We start from the raw sequence: 20,679 nt of genomic DNA, 5'->3' as shown, positions 1-20,679 counted from the left end.
AGGAAGCAGCTGCCACTCCCAGGCAGAGGCAACCAAGATCCTGGGAATCTGGAAGCACACAGGACCAGTATGGGAAGGGCTGGGCCTCCAAAGGGACTTGGATATTGCTATGACACCTCCTGAGGTAGAGGGGAAGAGAGAGGAATCCCCTGGCTTCTCCTTTCCTCCAGTGCCTCCTGTGGGCAGAAGCCAGCCAGAAACCAGCTGACTCAGGACCCTGGGACAGTCAACCTACAGGAATCAGCCAGCCAGCTCCCCCACACAGAGAAGAGCTGGGGAATGGTGAGGAATGGATGGGAAGGAAAGGTCCAGGACAGGCCCAGAGGCCAAGGGGTGGGGAAATCCAACAAGGGAGCATGATTCTGCAGTGTCCGGTATCTCAGAGAGGTGGGCTCACGTGAGGAAGCCTGTCCTCGGGAATGGGAGAGTGGGAGAGCACTGGGGACCTAGTGAAGGAAAAGTGCTAAGGTCCAGTCCCAGCCTGGTCAACAGCCCCTGCCTGCTGATTGCAAAGCTGCTGGCTAGGAGCCAGGTCTATGACACCCTTCAACAAGCTAGACAGGATCCCAAGCAGACTGCTCTCCTTCTGAGATCCAATCACACCCCACTCTCTGATCTTAACTGTCATCCTTGCTGCTCCCTGTTCCCCTAGTATTTGGAGAGGCTACAGGAAGCTACCGTGTATACGGGATCCCTCAGCATCCGCTGCCATAGCCCTGAGGGCTGGACCCAAGGCCTGGCATTGTGCAGCTCAGCCCATCTTCTGACTGTCCAGGTGTCTGAGTGGGGCCAACCATGGCGGCTCTACACCCTCTGGGGCTTGGCCCATTTGGTGATTTCTTAGCCTCCTCCCTGCCTGGCTGATTTCTTTGTGTGCCTCGGCTGGGCTCACGCTGCGTCAGGCTCGCCCATGTTGGTATAATAGCCCTGATCGCTGTGCTTGTCGGAGAGGAGACAGCAGGGGCAAGGCCCCATCCAGGGCTCATCAGGCCCTGTACCCCAGCTGTGTTAATTGTCCAAGCCCTCCAACAAGCCAACCCTTTTTCCCATCTGCAATTAAGACAAAAAGCTCGTTATCTCTCCCGCTCCCATTATCTGTAGACTCTGCTAAGGGGCTCTTTCTCAAGAGCAGCACCTGCAGAGGCCAACAGAGGTTGGCATTAACTCCTTCCCTGCTGGAGATAGGAATCTCTGAGTGGGTGAAGGAGGCAGCTGAAGCTGGTAGGAATGGCTCTGGGACAGAGGGTGGCACTTGGGGCCCTGGAATGGTTCTGTTACAAGCTTGCTGGGTGTCCTTGGGCAAACAATTGACCTTTTTTGAGCCTTTGAAATCCTCTTTCTCCTTTCTTCCCAAGGAAGCCATGGAAATAAATAAGGAGCTGTTGAAGTTGCCAGCTCCCTGGAGTAACTGTGTAAACCTCCGGTCTTCTATTCTCATGGCCAATAGTGCTTCCACTGGCCAAAACTCAAGCTTCAAGATAAAGCATGTAAATAGCTTAAGAAGAGCAGTGCTGGTGCCTGGGGGAGAGGAGCCAGTCAGGGCCTTCAGCTTCCCAAGGAAACTTGGATTGAGTAGAATGTAGCAATCTCACTTTGCAGCGTGTCCTTCAGCAAGTCACTTACTCTCTCTGTGCTCCAACTTCGTCCTCTGAAAAATTAAAGAATCCAACTGGATCATCTCCAAGATCCTTTCCAATTGAGAAATTCCATCACCTGTGATGATTTTTCTGTACAATGCAATTTGGGAAGGAAACTAGCATTTATGGAACCACTGATATGTGCCAGATCTTTCACATGTGTTGTTATTTCCACTTTAAGTGTAAGAACAATATCAAGTTCAGAGACGTGAAAGAAGTGGTCCAAGGTCATCCACTTGGATGGAGTGGAGGACTCCACTCCAGTACCTGGAGGACTCTAGATTCAAACCCACATTTATGAGACTGTAAAATCATTGCTCTTTTCATGACACCATGTTTTTAGGGACTGCCCATCTAATGGTTCCTTACAAGATAGAGCTGCATATAGAGGGGGAAATGTAACCTACTCTATATGCAGCTATAAAAACAAAGAATCTGGATTCTAACCACTTAGATTCTCCAGAGTCATAATGTGTTAGGAAGGAGTGAATGAGAAAGAATTTTATTGCCCCTCTGGTCTCGCATGTGACTAAGAGATTGCCTGAGATGTGTGTGCAGACTCTCAAAGAAAAAGTTGTATAATTGTCAGGCATTGGATCTTGTTTTCATCTTGGTAAACCAAATCCTGGAGATGGAATACAGCTGCTATCTCAGCAGCTGGTTCCAGCTTGGGATGTGCCTGTGTCCAGCAGAGCCCACGGCAGCCTTATGAAAGCCCTCCTGAGTCTGTTTCTAGAATCTCCTCTGAGTCCATAAGAAACCACCCAGAGCTTAGCCCATCAGCCCTGCTGACAGGCTGGGCCAGTCCAGATGCTCCACCAAGGCCTGGATTCTGGCTCTTTCACTCAGTTCACTCATCTGCCCCTGAGTCATCCAGAGAAAGGGGTTTGGGGAGAGTCCAGAGCAGACAGCAAAGCAGGGAATCAAGGAAGCTCTTGACCAACTGGCAGGCAGCCCAAGTCCTGGCATCCCACGGGAGAGGAGAAGGGCCCCTGCCTTTCCAAACCAAAGGCTCACATGAGTGAAGGATGGGCCTAAAATCCTCACTCTGGAAGCAACTGACCAAGGTCCTCCCACCCAGCCCCAACCCCATGCACAACTAATAAGACAAATGCTTCCTGTCTTGAGTTCCCCATTCGGGTAGTTGTCGCAGGGGCCTGATCTTCTCCCCAGTCTCCCAAGCTTTGGGCAGGTCACTGGGCCCTCATCCCTGAAGTCAGGCACTGGGCTGGATCTATTCTGGTTTTAGGGTTCTGAATGTGTGATGACTCATCTTCTGCTGAAGGGTTTTTCATGGAGTACTGAAAACCCTTAAAGCAGAACATTTCAGAGTGTGTTCTGTGACTTGCAAATTATTCTGTGAGAATACGATGATGGGGGAGGCACAGAACTAGGTTTCTGTGGTCAGCTAAGTTGTGGAAATGCAGTAAGATCATCTGTCTTTTGGAATCTTGATCTACATGAACATAGGAAAGGCTCTGAGAAGCTCTTCATTCACAGACACACACACACAAATAGACAAATCGGACTTCAACAAAATTAAAAACATTTGTGCCTCAAAGGAAAATATTGAGAAAGTGAAAAGACAACCCACAGATTAGGAAAAAAAATGTGCAAATCTTATATCTGATAAGGGTCTAGTATGTGGAAAATATAAAAAACTTCTACAATTTAACAATGACAAAAAAAACTGATTTTTTAAATGGGCAAATGACTTGAATAGACATTTCTTCAAAGAATATATATAAATGGACCACAAGCATATGAAAAGATGCTTAACATCACTAGTTATTAAGAAATGCAAATCAAAACCAAAAGGAGATACTACCTCACACCCAATAGGATGGCTGCTATCAAAAGCACAGAAAGTAACAAGCATTGGCGATGATATGGAGAAATTGGAACAGAATCTGTGTGCAATATTGATAGGAATGTAAATTGGTGCAACAGCTATAGAAAGCAGTATGACAGTTCTTCAAAATATTAAAAATAGAATTGCCATATGATTCAGCAATTCCACGTCTCAGTAGACACCCAAAAGAATTTGCAAGCAGAATCTCAAAGAGATATTTGTACACTCATGTTCATGGCAACATTATTCACCATAGCCAAAGGTAGAAGCAACCCGTGTATCTGTTGACAGATGAATAGATAAACAAAATGTGATATGCAACGAAATATTATTCAGCCTTACAGAGGAAGGAAATTCTCATATATGCTACAACATGGGTGAACCTTGATGAAATGCTAAGTGAAATAAACCAGCCACAGAAAGAGACAGTCTGTGATTTACTTCTCTGGGTTACCTACAGTAGTCAGATTACTAGAGACAGAAAGTAAAATGGGGGTTGCCAGGGCCAGGGGAGGGAGAAATGGAGAGTTATTTTTTAATGGGTACAGTTTAAGTTTTGCAACATGATAAGAGTTCTGAAGCTAGATGGTAGTGACAGTTGCACAAAACTTTGACTATACTTAATCAATACCACCTGTATTAGCCTGCTTGGGCTGCCATAACAAAGTGCCACAGACTAGGTGGCTTAAACAACAGAAATTTATTTTCTCACAGTTCTGGAGTCTGGAAGTCCAAAATCAAGGGGCTCAGGTTGGTGCCTGGTGAGGTCTGTCTTCCTGGCTCACAGGTGGCTGCCTTCTCCCTGGGTCCTCACACAGCCTTTTCTCAGTGGGCAGGCACACATGGGGGTGGGAGAGGAAGGGAAGACAGAGAGCAGGGAGAGAAGGAGAGAGGGAGAGGGGGAGAGAGAGAGATCTTTGGTATCTTTTTCTCTTTTTACCCTATTGAATTAGGGCCCCACTGATATGATCTCATTTAACCTTAATTACCTCTTAAGACCCTGTCTCCAAATATAACCACACTATAGGTTATGTGGGTTAGACCTTCAAAATACAAATTTGGAGGGTGTGAGATATACATTTCAGTTCATAGCACCTCTGAACTGTGCATCTAAAACAGTTAAGGTGGTAAGTTTTAGGCTGGGCACAGTAGCTCACGCCTGTAACCCCGGCACTTTGGGAGGCCAAGGCTCACTTGAGCCCAGGAATCTGAGACCAACTCTGGCAATATAGCAAGACCCGCCCCCTCATCTCTACAAAAAATACAAAAATTAGCCAGGCGTGGTGGTGCGCACCTGTAGTCCCAGCTACACAGGAAGCTGAGGTGGGAAGAAGGCTTGAGCATGGGAAATTGAGGCTGCAGTGAGCCACGGTTGTGCCACTGTACTCCTGCCTGGGCAACAGAGCAAAATCCTGTCTCAAAGAAACAAAAACAAAGATGGTAAGCTTTATGTTATGTGTAGTTTACCACATTAAAAAAAAAAAGAAACCTTTTATTTTTCAAATGATACTGTCAAGAAAGTGAATAACTCAACTCAAAAAATGAGAAAACATATTTGTAAATCACATATCTGACAAGGGTCTAGTATCTAGAATACATGAAGAATGATTGCTGGACATGGTGGCTCATGTCTGTAATTCCAACACTTTAAGAGGCCAAGGGGGGTGGGTTGTTTGAGTCCAGGAGGTTGAGACCATCCTGGGAAACACGGCAAAACCTCATCTTTACAAAAGATGCAAAAATTAGCCAGGCATGGTGGTGTGCCTGTAGTCCTGGCTACTTGGGAGGTTGATGTGGGAGGATAGCTTGAGCCCAGGAGGCACAGGTTGCAGTGAGCCAAGATCTCACCATTGCACTCCAGCCTGGGCAACCCAGGGAGACCCTACCTCAAACAAACAAACGAATGAACAAAAAAGAATGCTTAAAATTCAACAATAAACTCAAATTAAAAGTAGGCAAAATATTTGAATAGACATTTATCCAAAGACAATACACAAATGGAAAATATGCGCATGAAAATATGCTCAACATCAATAATCATCAGGAAAAATGCAAATTGGAACATGAGATACCACTTCCCCGCAACTAGGATGGCTAAAATAAAAAAGACAGGCAGTAACAAGTGTTGACAAGGATGTGGGGAAATTGGAACCCTCAGAGATTGTTAGTGGAAATGTAAAATGGCGCAGCAGCTTTGGAAAACAGTTTGGCAATTTCTCAAAAAGTTAAACATAGAGATGAGATACACTTGAGCCAGCAATTCCACTTCTAGGTATATACTCAAGAGATATACTCAAGAGAGTTGAAGACATACGTACACAAATGTTCATAGCAGCAAAATTCATAATAGCCAAAAAAGTGGAAATAAGCTAATGAGTGATAAATGGATGAACAAAAATGTGATATATCATACAGAGGAATCTTATTCGGCCGTAAAAAGGAATGAGGTGCTGACACATGCTCCAACATGGATAAATCTTGAAAACATCTTGCTAAGTGAAAAAAGCCATACACAAAAGCCCACGTATTGTATGATTTTATTCATATGAGTTTTTGTTTGTTTGTTTTTAAGAGATAGGGTCTTGCTCTGCTGCCCAGGCTGGAGTGCAGTGACACAATCATAGCTCACTGCAGCCTCAAACTCCTGGGCTCAAGCGATCCTCCCACCTCAGCTTCCTGAGTAGCTAGGACTACAGGTAGGTGCCACCACACCCAGCTGATTAAATTTTTTTTTTTTTTTGTAGAGACAGAGTCTTGCTATGTTGCCCAGGCTGGTCTGAACTCCTAGCCTCAAGTGATCCTCCCACCTCAGCCTCCCAAAGTGCTGGGATTACAGGTGTGAGCCACACACCCAGGTATGAGTTTTGACTAATCCACAGAGACAGAAAGTAAATTAGGGGTTGGTAGGGCTGGGGACAGGAAAAATAGGGAGTGACAACTATTAGTTATGGGTTTCTTTTGTTGATGGTGAAAATGTTTTGAGATTAGTAGTGATGGTTGCATACTTAGTGAGTATACTAAAAGCAAATCAATTGTACAATTTAAAAGACTGGATTTTTTTTTTTTCTTTTTTGAAATGGAGTCTCGCTCTGTCACCCAGGCTGGAGTGCAGTGGCATGATCTTGGTTCACTGCAACCTCTGCCTCCTGGGTTCAAGCAATTCTCTTGTCTCAGCCTCCTGAGTAGCTGGGACTACAGGCACACACCACCACGCCCAGATAATTTTTGTATTTTTAGTAAAGACAGTGTTTCATCATATCGGTCAGGCTGGTCTGAAACTCCTGTCCTCAGGTGATCCACCCACCTTGGCCTCCCAAAGTGCTGGGATTACAGGCATGAGCCACTGCACCCGGCCCAAAAGTTTGGATTTTATTATATTTGAATCATATCTCCATTTTTTAGAAAGAAATCTATTCAGCCCCACACTTCTCTAACTTATTTGAATGTGGAGCCTTTTTACCCCAGAGCACCCATTAACATGCAGCAGAAACAGAGTTAAAAATAGAGAACGGTTGAAAATTCCCATGTTACAGATAGGGAAAGGAGAAGCAAATTGTCATCTTTGCCTCAATTTCCTCATCCATAAAATGGGGATAGTAATATTTAGTACCGTTTAGGGAAATGTTAAATTAATATGTGTAAAGCACTTAAGCTAATGCCTGCTCAGTAAATGTTGAATAAAGTGTTTTTTTGTTTCGTTTTTCGTTTTTTTTGAGAAGAGGCCTTACTCAGTGTCCTAGGCTGAAGTGAAGTGGCATGATCTTGGCTCACTGCAGCCTCTGCCTCCTGAACTTGATTGATCCTCCCACTTCAGCCTCCTGTGTAGCTGGGACCACAGGCGCACACCGCCACTCCTGGTTATTTCTTGTATTTTTAGTAGAGACAGAGTTTTGCCATGTTGATCAGGCTCATCTCGAACTCCTGGGCTCATGTGATCTGCCTGCCTTGGCCTCCCGAAGAGCTGGGATTACAGGCATGAGCCACCGTGCCCGGCCTGTTATTTGTTATTGTCTGAGCACATATTATGGGATGACCCCAAAGTTATGTTATGTAGCTTGATTCTCACAACCATCCCATGGGGAAGACATTTTTCTTTTTTCTTTCTTTTGTTTTTGAGATGGATTCGCGCTTTGTTACCCTGCTTGGAGTGCAGTGGCACGATCTCAGCTCACTGCAACCTTCGGCTCCCAGGTTCGAGCAATTCTCCTGCCTCAGCCTCCAGAGTGGCTGGGATTACAGGTGCGCACCATCATACCCGGCCAATTTTTGTATTTTTAGTGGAGATGGGGTTTCACCCTGTTGGCCAGGCTGTTCTCAAACTCCTGACCTCAAGTGGTCCATCTGCCTCGGCCTCCCAAAGTACTGGGATTACAGGCATGAGCCGCCATGCCCGCCCAGGGAAGACATTATCTCCATTTCACAGAGGCAGAAAGTGAGGTAATCAGGTGAATGGTAAGCACCCAAGGCCATGCCACTAGTAAGGGATGGGGTAGGAAATGTAACCAGGGCCCTCTGATCTCAGCCTATCCCCTTCCAGGGTCTCACCCGCCTCTCAGTTCCATTCCAAAATCTCCCCAGCTAGGTAGTTCCTGCCTTACATTTTTTTCCTTTTTTTGGCAGCTTTATCTAGGTATAATTTACATGAAATGAAATTCAATGAGTTTTGACACATGTATACAGTCGTTTAACTACCATCACAATTATGATTTAGAACATTTCCTCTCTCCAGAAAGTTTCCATCAATCCTCTGCTTCCTGGTCCCTGGCAACCCCTGGCTTTCTTTTTCGGACACAGGTGTTAATGACTGCATGCTGCGAGGTGCCCAGGCCCAGCTGAGGAAGGGCTGCAGGGGAAGCTGCTGTTTGGGTGGGTGAGGCTTGCGCGCGGGGCCAGGAGTCAGAGCATCTAGGCCACGAGCCAGTGGGCTGGCTTAGCCGAGTCGGCCAGGCCTCTTGCCCATCTGAGAACTCTTTTTGCCCCATTTTCCAGCCCAGAAAAGCAGATGGGAAGGAGTGGCTGTATGGAATGGGGTGGGATAGGCGTTAGAAGGGCAGACTGCACCTCTGGTCCTGTTAACCAGCTTGTCGATGACTGAGGATCTCAGACAGTGAGGTGTCTTTCTAACGGCCATGTCACCCCAACCTGGTGCTCCTTGCCCCTTCTCTCATTGTATCGTTCAGCATACTTAGCACCATCTAACCTGCTACCTTTCTTTTTTCTTCATGGCCCCTCTCTCCAACACATGCAGTCAAGCTGTTAGAGGATGACTTGGGGCTATTCTGTCACCTGCTGAATTCCTGGCCTTTAGAGTGGTGTCTGTCCCAAAGTAGGCAACACGGAAAGATTGACTGAATTAACTGAGTATTCAGCCCTTTCCTTTGCCTCTCCTGTAAAACGGTATTGGAGTCAAAGATCCCTAAGGCATCTCTCCAGCTCCACACAGATTTTCTTCTCATCCTTAATGTGCGATGGGGTCACCTGGGGGAGATGAGGCAAGGGAGGGAGGCTGCAGTCATTATCACCCCTTAGCAGTGACAGGTTGGCACCATAGGAGATCTGTGCTCAGAGGGCCTCTTTGTCAAGAGGTGAGGAGAGGAAGGGCTGTTCACACAACCTCCCCGAGTCAGGGCCCCTCCCAGGGCTCAGTTGCCTTTGAGTAGCCCCAGGTGCTCCCAGCCAGGTATTGTCCTGCCTGGGCTGCAGGGGCTGAGCAGGCCTGGCATATAGAAGGAGGGTGTGAGGAGCTAGGTTGGCACTGGGACAGAAAATAAGTGTGTGTAAATGTATGCAGATGTATGCAAATCTCTGCAGTTCTGCAGCCTGCTGGCTGGCTCTCTGGGTAGGAGACCCATCGCTCCACCCTGGGCCCCACCCCAGCTGCAACATCTCCTTCTGGCCTGTGAATTGCTGCTGCTGGCATCTCCCTCTCAAGAGCATCTTCTCCCTCTCAGCGGCATTGTCCCTCTTCTGTGCCCCCCAGGAGGTCTGGGAAGGTGAGAAAGCTGAATCGTGAGACAGGGAAAGGAAGGGACATGGACTCAAACTGAGAAGGACAGCACCCGAAATGACAGAAGAGGGCCACCAAACCCGGAGCTCTTGATTGCAGCCCCTACTCAGCCTTAGATATCAAAATTGCCACCTGGATAGAGCAACCCTGCTCAGGGTCTGGAACAATCTAAGGAAGGGCTTAGCGATGTCTTTGATGAGGCGGCCTGTGCAGGCTGCAGGCTAGACAATGCGAGGACAGTCTGCAGAGGTGCCTTCTCTCCCTCCCCTCTCAAGCCCCCACTCTCCTCTCTTCCTGAAGCAGGGCTTCTGTGGTGTGGGAAGCTGCCCCACCTGCATGGGAAGCACCAGCCACACCTGCATGGGCCATTAGCATTTTAAAAAGCTGCCTGCCTCTCCTCTCACTGCCTCCCGCTAGCACACGCATCCACCCATTTGCCATCAGCAAGTCTTTGTGGAATCAGCAACAGCAGACACAATCCTGAAGCAGAGAGGGAAAGACAGTCCCTGCCCTGGGAAAGCTCATAGTCCCCTGGCAAAGGGTGGGGTGGGACAACAGCTGACAGAACAAGCAGAACTCCATCACCCAAAGGCTCCTAGCACCACCCCTCATTTTGTTGAAGAAACAGATTCAGAGCATGCAAGTGATTTCTCTAGAGTCACACAGCCAAGGTGGCAGTGCTGCGGCTCTAACCAGGGTTTCCTGACTTCCAGGCTGGTGCTCTGTAGGCAGCACTTTGCCCACTTATTCCATGTAAGGTGGAGAGAGTGTCGGTCAGTAAATCAGGGTCATTAATTGAAGAATGGGGGCCCTGGCACAGAAGGCTTCCTGGGGGAGGTGGTCTTTGGATTGTGCTCTAAAGACTGAGATACATAGAGAGTGGCAAGGAGGAGATAATCAATTGTACCCAGCAGGGAATGGGAGAAAAGCACAGGTCTTGGGGTCCAGGTGGCAAGATGATAGCACCTTGCAGAAAGGGGTGGAGGGCCTCATAGCCAACTGGGAGGGGACCCAGTCTTTATCTCCCAGCTCAGAGCCCTACCCGTCAGACCAGGAGCGAGTCCAGGGAGGATTGGGATGCGGTTCGTGGCCCTCTCCTGTCACTCTCAGATACTACCATTCTCAATTTGGGGCTACATCCTCTGCCAGTGACATCTCACTCCCTGTTCCTGATTACTGGGGGCCTCTGTGGATGTTGTTCAGTCTGCATGAGGCTCCTATCACCAAAGATGTTGCCAAGCCCTGCCTTAGATTGCCCCAGACACCAAGCAGTATTGCCCCATCTGGAAGGTGGAAGTTTTGATATCTGGGGCTGAGTAGGGGCTGCAACTGTGAGGTTGGGATGTGGGGTGGGAATAGGGGTATTCAATCATGGCTGCCGCCACTAGCTTCATAAAGCCTTAGGTGACTGATGCCTTTTCCAGCCCCATCGTCTCCAGCTTCAGGCCCTATTCATCTATCAACCCCACAAGCCTGTCAGCAAGTGGGGCTACTTGGGTCCTCGGGCCTCAATCCACTCCTGGCCAGAGACAACTTCCTCTCCCATGGGAAAGGCTAATGCATGCCCATAAATTAAGACATTTGCTCTCCCTCCAAGCCCTGGAAACCTGGGACTCTCTAACATCTACCTCTTGTTTTCTTTGGCTGCATTCAACTTTCCTGCAATTAGTCAGGCCCTGGGGCAGCAGTTAGACGACAGATGAGTCAGAGGATTGCAGAACCTAATCCAGAAGGAAGAGTTTATCCAAATGCTGGTGGCCTTTCTCTTTTGGCACATTCTCTTCTGGTTCTGTCTTTTCTCAGGAGTCCCCTGAGCTTCCATGTACTGGGCCCGCACGATACGTGCAGTCATTTGTATGTTGCAGTGATTGCAACATTGTCATGGGGGAAGGGAAGGGGGCAGTTTAGCATGTGTCTGAGTACATATTCTTTTTCCTCTCCCACCGTCAAACTGTGGATCCTATTGGCCTCAGCACAGGCTTCTTCCCAACTCTGAGCCACTCCCTACTTTCAGTACTATCCCTTCTGCTTTTGCTCTAGTTGCAGCTGCAGGGAGGATGGATAAGCCTGGGGCCATTGGAGGCTCACCAGGATGGTGATGAATCAAGAGCAGGTGTTAAGACTCTGCCTTCAGGCCCTGAGGGGTCAGGGTAGTGGGACCACCATCAGTGCAGGTGGGAAGAGGCTGAATGTAGCAAGCCATCCTGAGAATAGCACCAGCCATGAGCTGAGAGCCAAGAAGTCTGGCAGCAGGCAAGGGAGTGGCACTTTTTTTTTTTTTTTTTTTTGAGTGGTAGCAAGGTTTACTGTGAAGAGTGAAAGAACAAAGCTTCCACAGCATGGAAGGGGACCCGAGCGGGTTGCCCGGGAGTGGTACTTCTTTGCCCATTGGTAGATCAAAAGGCCATTCTGGGCCCAAGCAGCCCCTATACCTGGGCTAAGGGAGTGCATCATGTGGGCAGGGCCTTATTTTGGCCTCACTTGTTCATTTCATAGCCTCTTGGTCAAGGCAGGGTTGGGGCTCAGGATGACCCAGGAGAAAGGGAGGGGAGGAGGTGGTTGCTGGAATGGAAAGCTTGTGGAGCTCCCAGGCTGCATGGGGTCTGCAGGAACCTACGGGAGGGAGCCTTAGGAGCCAGCTTGAAGAGAGCCCTGTAATCAGAGGTCTGTGGACTTTGAGTAGCCAGAGGCGAAGCCGGGTTAGTCTTTGGTGGCAGAGCTCCCCATGCAGGCCCCATGAACTCTCTATCAGCATAGTCGAGGACTGGCTTTGCTGGGTTACTCTAAAAGGATGGGGAGAGGAGGACAGGCAGGCAGCAAAGTAGCATTATCCCTTGAGGGAGAATCGGAAATAGGTTATCTCTGTGATACATGGGTCATGAGGTGAAGTGAGTGAGGGGCTGTGGGGTTTACGGGGAGCTGGCCTTTCTCTGGACAGCCTTGTCTGTGTAGAGCCCTGGGGCAGAGCAGCAGGAAGGGCAGGCTCCACCCTGAAACTGGGGCTCTGGGAGCTGTCCAGCACGGGAACCTGCTGAAGCCCCCTCGCTGCTCCAGGATTCAGAGACCAGTTTAGAGGGTCAGGCCTGAGAAAGGGAGCAGTGAGCAGGGAATATTTGAACCTTCTCTATGCGGGAGGGCATCTGGGCTAAGCATTAGGCAAGGGCAAGGTGCTTTGCTCTTGTGCCTAGCACAGCGAGGAGGCCGTTGAGGGGAGGGATGTGAAAGCAGCTGAGGATTGCTTCATGTCTCTAGTGTGGACCTGCCACACCTGAGGACTGTATCCAAGCACACCTCCAAGGCTGAGAGTCTGGGCTGGTCCTGAGGCACTCCCACCACCAGTGGGACACCAGTCCTTAGTACTGATAACCCAGGGAATCTCAGGCCGAGCTAAGGTGTCTGCCTCTGCTGCAAAGCCTGCTTATTTGGGTTCAATTTTGTCAGCTCTTCTGTGGGCCCTGACAGTGTGCTAGGCACAAGGATGTGTAAGGGTAGTAGTAGGCACCTCACCCTGACTCATGCTTAGAACTGAAGACTGCTTTGCTTCTCTTCCTTCATTCAACAAATCCCTTCCTTTCAACTAAAGCTTTCTCAATAAGCCAGATCTTCAGAGGCTCCAGCCAGCTCTCTCTTTCCCATTCTCTGGCTCAGTGGCTATCCTTTCTTCAAGTGCTTCCTGGAAGCCTCCTCCCTCCCCCAAGTGCCAAGGGGCACCGAGTCTGTTTCTCACCTCTGCTCACCAGGTCCCTCCTCTCCAGGCCATACCAGGTTTCTGATCAATCCGAGGCAGGGACTGGGGGCATAGTGGGGCCAGGGTAGGGGCAGGCAGGCACAGCAGTGTGCACTGTCACAGCAAGTGGGCTGGGTCTGGGAATTTCAGTTGGGATTAGAAGCTGGCCTCCAACATGGCCACTGTCTTCCAGCCAAGGGAAGGGAGAAGAAATTCCATCTCTCTGCCTCCTGGCCGAGTTGAAAGCAGATTTTCCTGTGCTGTCTCAGTCATCACTTACATGTGCCCTGCAACCAAGGTGTCCTTCTTCTGCCTCTTCCACCAAGCCATGTCCTTCCTGATGCAGCGTTCTCCTCCTCTAGGATGCTCATTAACTAACTGTGGTTAACTTCGCTTCGGGACTGTGTCCTCTTCAGTTATGTGCATCACTCATACCAGAGATGCTGTGGAGTCATGGTTTAGAATATCGGCTCTGGAGCTGGCAGCCTGGGCTTAAATCTTAGACACCCCATGTCTTGATTGTGTGATTAAGGCAAGCGCCTTAACCTCACCGCATCTCAGTTTTCTCACCATAAAATGAGAACAACAACATTATCTACCCAATGGAGTTTTGTGAAAATGAAATGAGTTGATACATATAAAATGCTGGAAGCAATGCCTGGCATGTGGTACGTGTCCATCAGTGTTTGCTGTTGTTATTATTTCTCTCTTGAGCCTCTGTCCACCTGTAGACCCCATCTCTCCCATCAGGCTGGGAAATTGCCAAGGGCACCTTCATGTATCTCTCATTAGTCCAAGGGCTTCCTGATGACAGGGACTCTCTTCCCTTCTTTGGGGTACCCTAACCCCAGCCCTGAGGTTAGCTCAAGTTAGCCCAGGGTTTTGGATGCACTGAAGAGGGAGCTTGGTCAAGCCAGTCCTGTTACTGGCTGGGCTCACGTGAAAGAACCACAGCAGCTCATGGGCTGGACTTTCAAAGAACTCCTCAGGATTTTTTGTTTGTTTGTTTGTTTGTTTGTGGATCAGGAAAGGGCAGACACTGTCACTCTCTGGCTCTGTCTTTGGCCCAGACTTAGTCCCTGGTCATGAGATTCCCATTTCCATCGTTCTCTAGTTACTTCCTGTGGCCACTTATTCCACCATATTTATTGAGCATCTACTATATTTACAGGACTGCACTAGGTGTGGGAGATAGAGTGGTGAACGAAATATGGTCCCTGCCCCAACAGAGTTTCCAGCCCAATAGGAAGATGTTGGACAAGCAGGGCGGGTTGTTTTTTTGGTTTGTTTGTTTTTTGTTTGTTTGTTTGTTTGTTTCTGAGATGGAGTTTTGCTCTTGTTGCCCAGGCTGGAGTGCAATGGCGAAATCTCGGCTCACTGCAACCTCCGCCTCCTGGGTTCAAGCGATTCTCCTGCCTCAGCCTCCTGAGTAGCTAAGATCACAGGTGCCCACCACCACACCCAGCTAATTTTTGTATTTTTAGATGAGATGGAGTTTCATCATGTTGGCCAGGCTGGTCTCAAACTTCTAACCTCAAGTGATCCTCCTGCCTCGGCCTCCCAAAGTGCTGGGATTACAGACGTGAGCCACCGTGCCTGGCCTGGCAGGGTGGGTTTTAACAAGGGAGAAGCAACGAGAACATTGGTCTAGTCTAGGAGGTTAGGGATATGGTCACTGAGGAAGCGATCTTGTGATGAGAAGTTAAGGACGAAGAGGAGAATCAGTGAAGGGGGTTGAGGAGAGGGAGCGTTCTAGGTCTTCTGCAGGCCCATCTGGCTTCCCAGCCTTCACCCACCTAAGGCACTAAGCATTTCTCAGGATTCACACACATTGGCCTTGGCCAAATACCCCCCTACACTCTCCTTCTACCCCTCCGGCCTCACTCTGAAGAGAGCTAAGCTGTCTTCCTGGGGGCTTCCCGGTCAAGGCTCACTGTGCAAACTACAGACTATCACATAATCTCCTAACATGCCCCTGGGGCCCGCTGGTTAAAGCCTGAGAAGAGGATCTGCAAAGATCCCTTCCCACAGGCTGCAGAGCCCGTGCTCCACCGGGCTGAGGGCCAAGCTGGGAGTCCTCAAGGACCCCTTCCCACAGGCTGCAGAGCCCCTGCTCCACCGGGCTGAGGGCCAAGCTGGGAGGACCTGAGGCACAGGAGCCGGGTTTCCTCCCTCACACTCCTGCGGAAGCTCAGCCCCCATGCTCCACCCTGCTTCCTGTTCCGCGGGGAAGATTTCCTGGTCTGTTTCCTTGCCAGCTGTGTCTCATTTCCTCCTGCTGTGCCCGTGATGTCCTGGCCCAGTGTGACGAGGTGAGGCAGGCCCCTCCCCTGTGAGGTGTGCCATCTCCTGCCCAACTCCATTGCCCCAGATTCCAGAGAGCAGAGTCGGGGAAGTAGGCCCCACCCACCTTGGCCAGGGAGCAAGGGGAGGGAGTTCAGCTGCAGGATGCCTGGGTGTCAAGATGTCGCCAATGCCTCCAATATATACTGAGTGTCTACTACGTGCCAGGCATGATACCAGGCGCCAGGTGGCCAAAGCTAAGTATTCTTCAAGAAGGCAGCTTTGGAGATGAGCCAGGTATACCTGGTGACTGAGCAGCCAACACTATGTACACAGTGCTCTGGCAGCTCAGGGCCACTTACAGAAGGTCAGAGAGGCCTTCCTGGAAGGGATGACGTCTGAGCTGAGCTTGGAGGATGAATAGAAATTAGCTAAGGATAAGCTTGAAACCTCGTGGTGTGTGGGTAAATGATAAACTATTCAGTAAAACTTGAAGATAAAGAATGAGGCAGGGCAGAGAGATGAGTCTGGGAAATAGGGAGGAATCAAGTGGTGGAGGATCTTAGAGGAACCCCAGGAAACCTGATTTTACCCCATAGGAGGGTCGTTATCAGAACCACAATTCGATCAGGTCTTTTTGGCCTCAGGGTGGAAATGGTGTGAGTGGGCCATGCAGCGTGGGGCCGGGAGAACAAAGTGTGTGTCCTGGTGAGGAATCAGAACTGCCTGAGTTAGGGTGATAAGACCAGAGAGCAAGGGCCAAGAAAACTGGCAGGACCACAGGACCAACTGGACGTGCTTCGCCTGGAATAGGAGCAGGGGGTGGAGCTGTGACCTTGGACAATCTCTCACACTCTCCAAACCTCAAGTTCATCATCTGTCAATTGCCTTCCCCCGACTAGAAGGAGCTGAGCTAATGGATGCAGTAAAAGCAGTGGGTGAGGGCAGTCATCATGTTGCCATTTTAAAAAGGCTGTGAAACTCCAAGCTGGTAGGGTCCCGGCCATGAGGAACCTGAGTCTTCAGTTTGGGGACAGAAGTAAGTGGGAGGGGGGTGTTATTGTTTTCTGTGGCTTACCCTGGAGCTGATAGGCTATACAGAGGCCATGACATCCCTCCCCTGCCTCTGGACAGATGATCATTATCAGGTGGGGCATTGGCATCAGGAAGGAGCTGCCTGTCATTCAGAAAACATTTCTGGATCCTCTAGTGGGGACAGGACTTTTGTTGGCCCCACTTAGCATATGAGGAGGCATAAGGCCAGATCTCTGCCTGCTGGCAGTCACCCACCCTGACAGCCTCCCCACTTGGGCTTAGCTGGCCAAGTTGGGACCCCCAGGAGGCAAAACCCTACAAGGAGAACCCTCTGGGACAATGAGGTCACACTCTCTTTGGATCATATGATTCAAGGTTCCCAGCTCCTCCTCATGTCATTTTCTTGTATCCAACCCCAATCTTTATGGCTAGAGGAGGACTTCCTTTTGCAAGGGCCTGTTTTCAGTGGGAACAGAGAACAAAGGCATTATATCTGCAAGGTCCATGAGCCAGCCTCCCTTTGACCTTCACTCTGGAATCAGCCACTCTAGTCCATTAACCTCTCCTTGCACGGCCCCTTCCATCCCTTTTTCCCAGATGCAATTCCGGTTCCCTGTGCGCCTTGTAAGCACAGAGCACAGAATGAATTTGTTAAGGGTTTCATGAGGTCCTGACCCACAGGTGGTACAGAAGAATGGATTCTCTGGCAGTTCAGAGTCTGTGGCAGGCAGCCAGCGAAATCCAGGACTTAGGGCCCACTTCGATGCTCAAGTCATGGGAGCTTCTCTCCATGAATCTTGCGTCTGTCATGAGCCCCTCTTACTAGGAGGGGGAACCATCAGGCAGGCTTCCGAGCGCCTGCTCTGATTCTCTTCAGCGCCACTCACGCAATTGCTATAAAAGAGACCAGGCTCAGGGACAGGGGGAGGGAGGGATGGCGTCTGTGTCATAAACAAGGAGAGATATTTAGTGGTTTTTAAGCACCATAGGCATCTCCAGGGAGAGTTTGAGGGGGAAAAAACAACACTTTATTTGGAAACAATTCTGCTGAGATACAATCTTGTCTCAGCTTCACTTTCTCTGCTATTTATTATGAAGTGCTATGTGCTCAAAAATAGGGGCTGAGTTTTAAAGTCACAGGCCAAGCTCTGGGCTCTGAACCAAGGAGACAGCTTGGGCCCAGTTATCTGCCCTAGAGAGGAAAGGTCTTAAGCAAAGCAGCTCATCTGTGACTCTGGATACCTCATTCTTCCAACTCCTGGGACGTAGGCCCCAGTCATCCCTGAAAACCTTTGTACAGTGAATGACCTCTGTACCAGAGGGGTCCCCAAGGCTGGAGCAGAGAAAAGCCCCAAAGGAGAGACTCTCCAGGTCTCTCCAGGTTGCTGAGCGAGCCTCCTCCCTTGACTTGCTTTCTCTGTGACTTTCTCTTCCTTTTACTCCTGCCCCATGCCCTGTGTGGTGCTATCCTGCTCTGAACCAAAGGTGGACAATAACCCCAATGACTTCTCCTTTTCCCCTGAAGCATGGTGGAGACAGGCTGGAGTTTTCAAAAGGTGGAGGGAAGCTATATGCCATGGAATATCCCAGATTGGATCCTGGAACAGAAAAAGAACATTAGTGGAAGAACTGGTGGACTCCAAATACAGTCTATACTTTAGTTAATAGTAATGTGCCAGTGTTGATTTCTTAGTTTTAGCAAATGTACCATGGTTATGTAAATTCTAAAATTAGGGGAAACTGGGTGAAGCGTAGATGGGAACTCTGTACTATCTTTGCAACTTTTCTGTAAATCTAAAATTACTTCAAAATAAAAACTCAAAAAAATAGGTGAGGGAGTGACAAAAAAAAATGGACCAAGATGAGTCAGAAATTTCAAGCCTGAGGAGGCTTACAACACTAAGGTACCTGATCCCTCAGTCCTAGTAAAAGAGCAAAGGACTCTCCTGAGCCAAAAAGCCCTCAAGATCAAGTTTGTCCTGGGATCACAATCCTCTAGCACTTGAGAGATTCCCTACCTCAAGTCTGGCTCTGGAAGTTTCATTTCCTTAGTTCTAGGAGCCATCTCCTGGGGAGGTTTGCCCTTCCCTGGGTCTCTGCCAAAGCTGTTCAGTAAACCTGCTATTCTCTTTTCCTCTTCCCAAGCTCTTGGATACTCCAGGTTGTCTCCTGCTCTGGCTTCTGGTCAGAGACAGACTTATGGCAGCCATAGCAGTCACCCATCTCATCTAGCTCCAGGGAGCTACTCAGCTGGAGGAGTCTTCAGACTTATTTCAGCTGGGGACCACATAATTTACCTCAGCTCTAACATGGAGAGCTGCTGTTGTCTGCATGTTTGTGTCTCTTCAACAATCATGTTGGAATCCTGGCTGGGTGTAGTGGCTCATGCCTGTAATCCCAGCACTTTGGGAGGCTGAGGCAGGAGGATCACTTGAGTCCAAGAGTTCAAAACCAGCCTGAGCAACATAGTGAGATCCTGACTCTATCACACACACAAAAAATTAGTTGGGCTTGGTGGCATGCACCTGTAGTCCCAGTTACTTGGGAGACTAAGGTGGGAGGATTGCTTGAGCCTGGGAGGTTGAGGCTACAGTGAGCTGTGATCACACCACTGTACTCCAGCCTCGGTGAGGGAGTGAGACCTTGTCTAAAAAAAATATTCTAACCTCCAGGGTGATGGTATTAGACAGTGGGACCTTTAGGGGTGATTTGGTCATGAGGGCAGAGCCTTCTTTGTGAATGGGATTAGGGCCCTTATAAAAGAGACCTTAGAGAGACTCTTCACTCTTTCCAACGTGTGAGGACAGGGCAGGAAGGTGCCATATATGAACCAGAAAGCAGGTGCTCACCAGACACTGCATCTCCTGGCACCTTGAATTTGGGCTTCCACCCTGTGGAATTTTGTGAGAAGTATATTTCTATTGTTAAAAGCCACCCAGTCTGCAAAATTTTGTTAAAGCAGCTAGAACAGACTAAGAGAAGGGCCAATATTTAAAAGAGTTGAACTTGAAGCTAGATAAAGCAGGAGAGTCCCCCAGCCCAGCATCCCTTTCTACTCCCTCATGGCAGCCTCAGTGGTGGTGTCGAGGGGGGGATCCACAGGCCCTTTGGAAACCTCTGAGTTCCAGCCAGCTCAGGTTATCAGCTGCCCCCTCTCTGGAGCACCTCAGGATGGGTTCCGCAGGTATATTTCCCATACCCACCCTTCCACTGACCCACCAGAGAGAATGGTTTCTCAGAAGTCCACCTTTTAAGGGTCTAAAATGAAAAAAAACACCAATCCAATTAGAACATGCCACCAGCATCAGAGGACTTCTTTCTCCACCAAATCACTGTGAAGGCCACCTCCTAAAGTCTTTCCTAAGTCTTTCTTGCTGCTGCAGTTTCAAGCTCTTTTCTTTATGTTTCTTCCCAGTGCAGGAGAAAAAGAATTGGACCCCGCTGGGCCTAAAAAACTCCTTGTTCTTAAAGTTGCAATTTGGTTCTTCTCTAAGTTTTTTTGTTTTTGTTTTTTCTTTTTTGAGATGGAGTCTCGTTCTGTCACCCAGGCAGGAGTACAGTGGCGCGGTCTCGGCTCACTGGAACCTCTGCCTCCCAAGTTCAACAATTCTCGTACCTCACCCTCCTGAGTAGCTGAGATTACAGGTGTGTGCCACCAGGCTGGCTAATTTGTTTTGTATTTTTAGTAGAGACAGGGTTTCACCGTGTTGGCCAGGCTGGTCTCAAACTCCTGACCATCTCAGCCTCCCAAAGTGCTGGGATTACAGGCTTGAGCCACTGCACCTAGACTTAAGTTATGTTTTTGTTTTTTTTTTACCATGAGCTCATCCAGAGTTCTTCAGCCTTGGGCCACAGAGCCAGGCCTTCTGCACCCCTTGAGAGCTGCTCTTGGCTGGGGCATGCTCCGGGGGACAGGGCTGGAAACCAGCTACCCCCCAGCTCCTACTCACACTCCTGCTGACTTTCACCAGTCCCACTCAGCCCCCTCACCCAGCCTCCCCATCCTGACAAGCCTGGCTCAGGCCAAGCAGAAATGGTAGCAGCATTCCTCTGATGCTGTTGGTATTATTGGAAAAGTCGGCTTCAAAACCACAGAGGGATTTAGAGTACTGGGGGCGAGAGCTCGGGAAGGAGTGTA

At 49.1% G+C, this 20,679-nt stretch overlaps 1 protein-coding gene across 9 annotated transcripts in view; it reads left to right on the top strand.

Moving 5' to 3' along the window:
* Window positions 1-20,679, top strand: part of NAV1 (neuron navigator 1) — a 288,832-nt gene that overhangs the window by 43,371 nt on the left and 224,782 nt on the right. For 6 of the 9 annotated variants that reach the window (XM_055368049.2, XM_055368047.2, XM_055368041.2 and 3 more), the window contains exon 2: window positions 6,234-6,344. The exons of the other annotated variants lie outside the window; for them this stretch is intronic. The gene's annotated coding sequence lies outside the window, so the exon portion shown is untranslated. The remainder of the gene's footprint in view (window positions 1-6,233; window positions 6,345-20,679) is intronic. 9 annotated transcript variants of the gene reach the window in all.

This window comes from Gorilla gorilla, chromosome 1, assembly GCF_029281585.2.
Source record: "Gorilla gorilla gorilla isolate KB3781 chromosome 1, NHGRI_mGorGor1-v2.1_pri, whole genome shotgun sequence".
In the NCBI taxonomy this organism is placed as follows: Eukaryota; Metazoa; Chordata; class Mammalia; order Primates; family Hominidae; genus Gorilla; species Gorilla gorilla.
The sequence above is the reverse complement of the archived record's forward strand: the minus strand, read 5'-3'. Positions and strand labels throughout refer to the sequence as shown.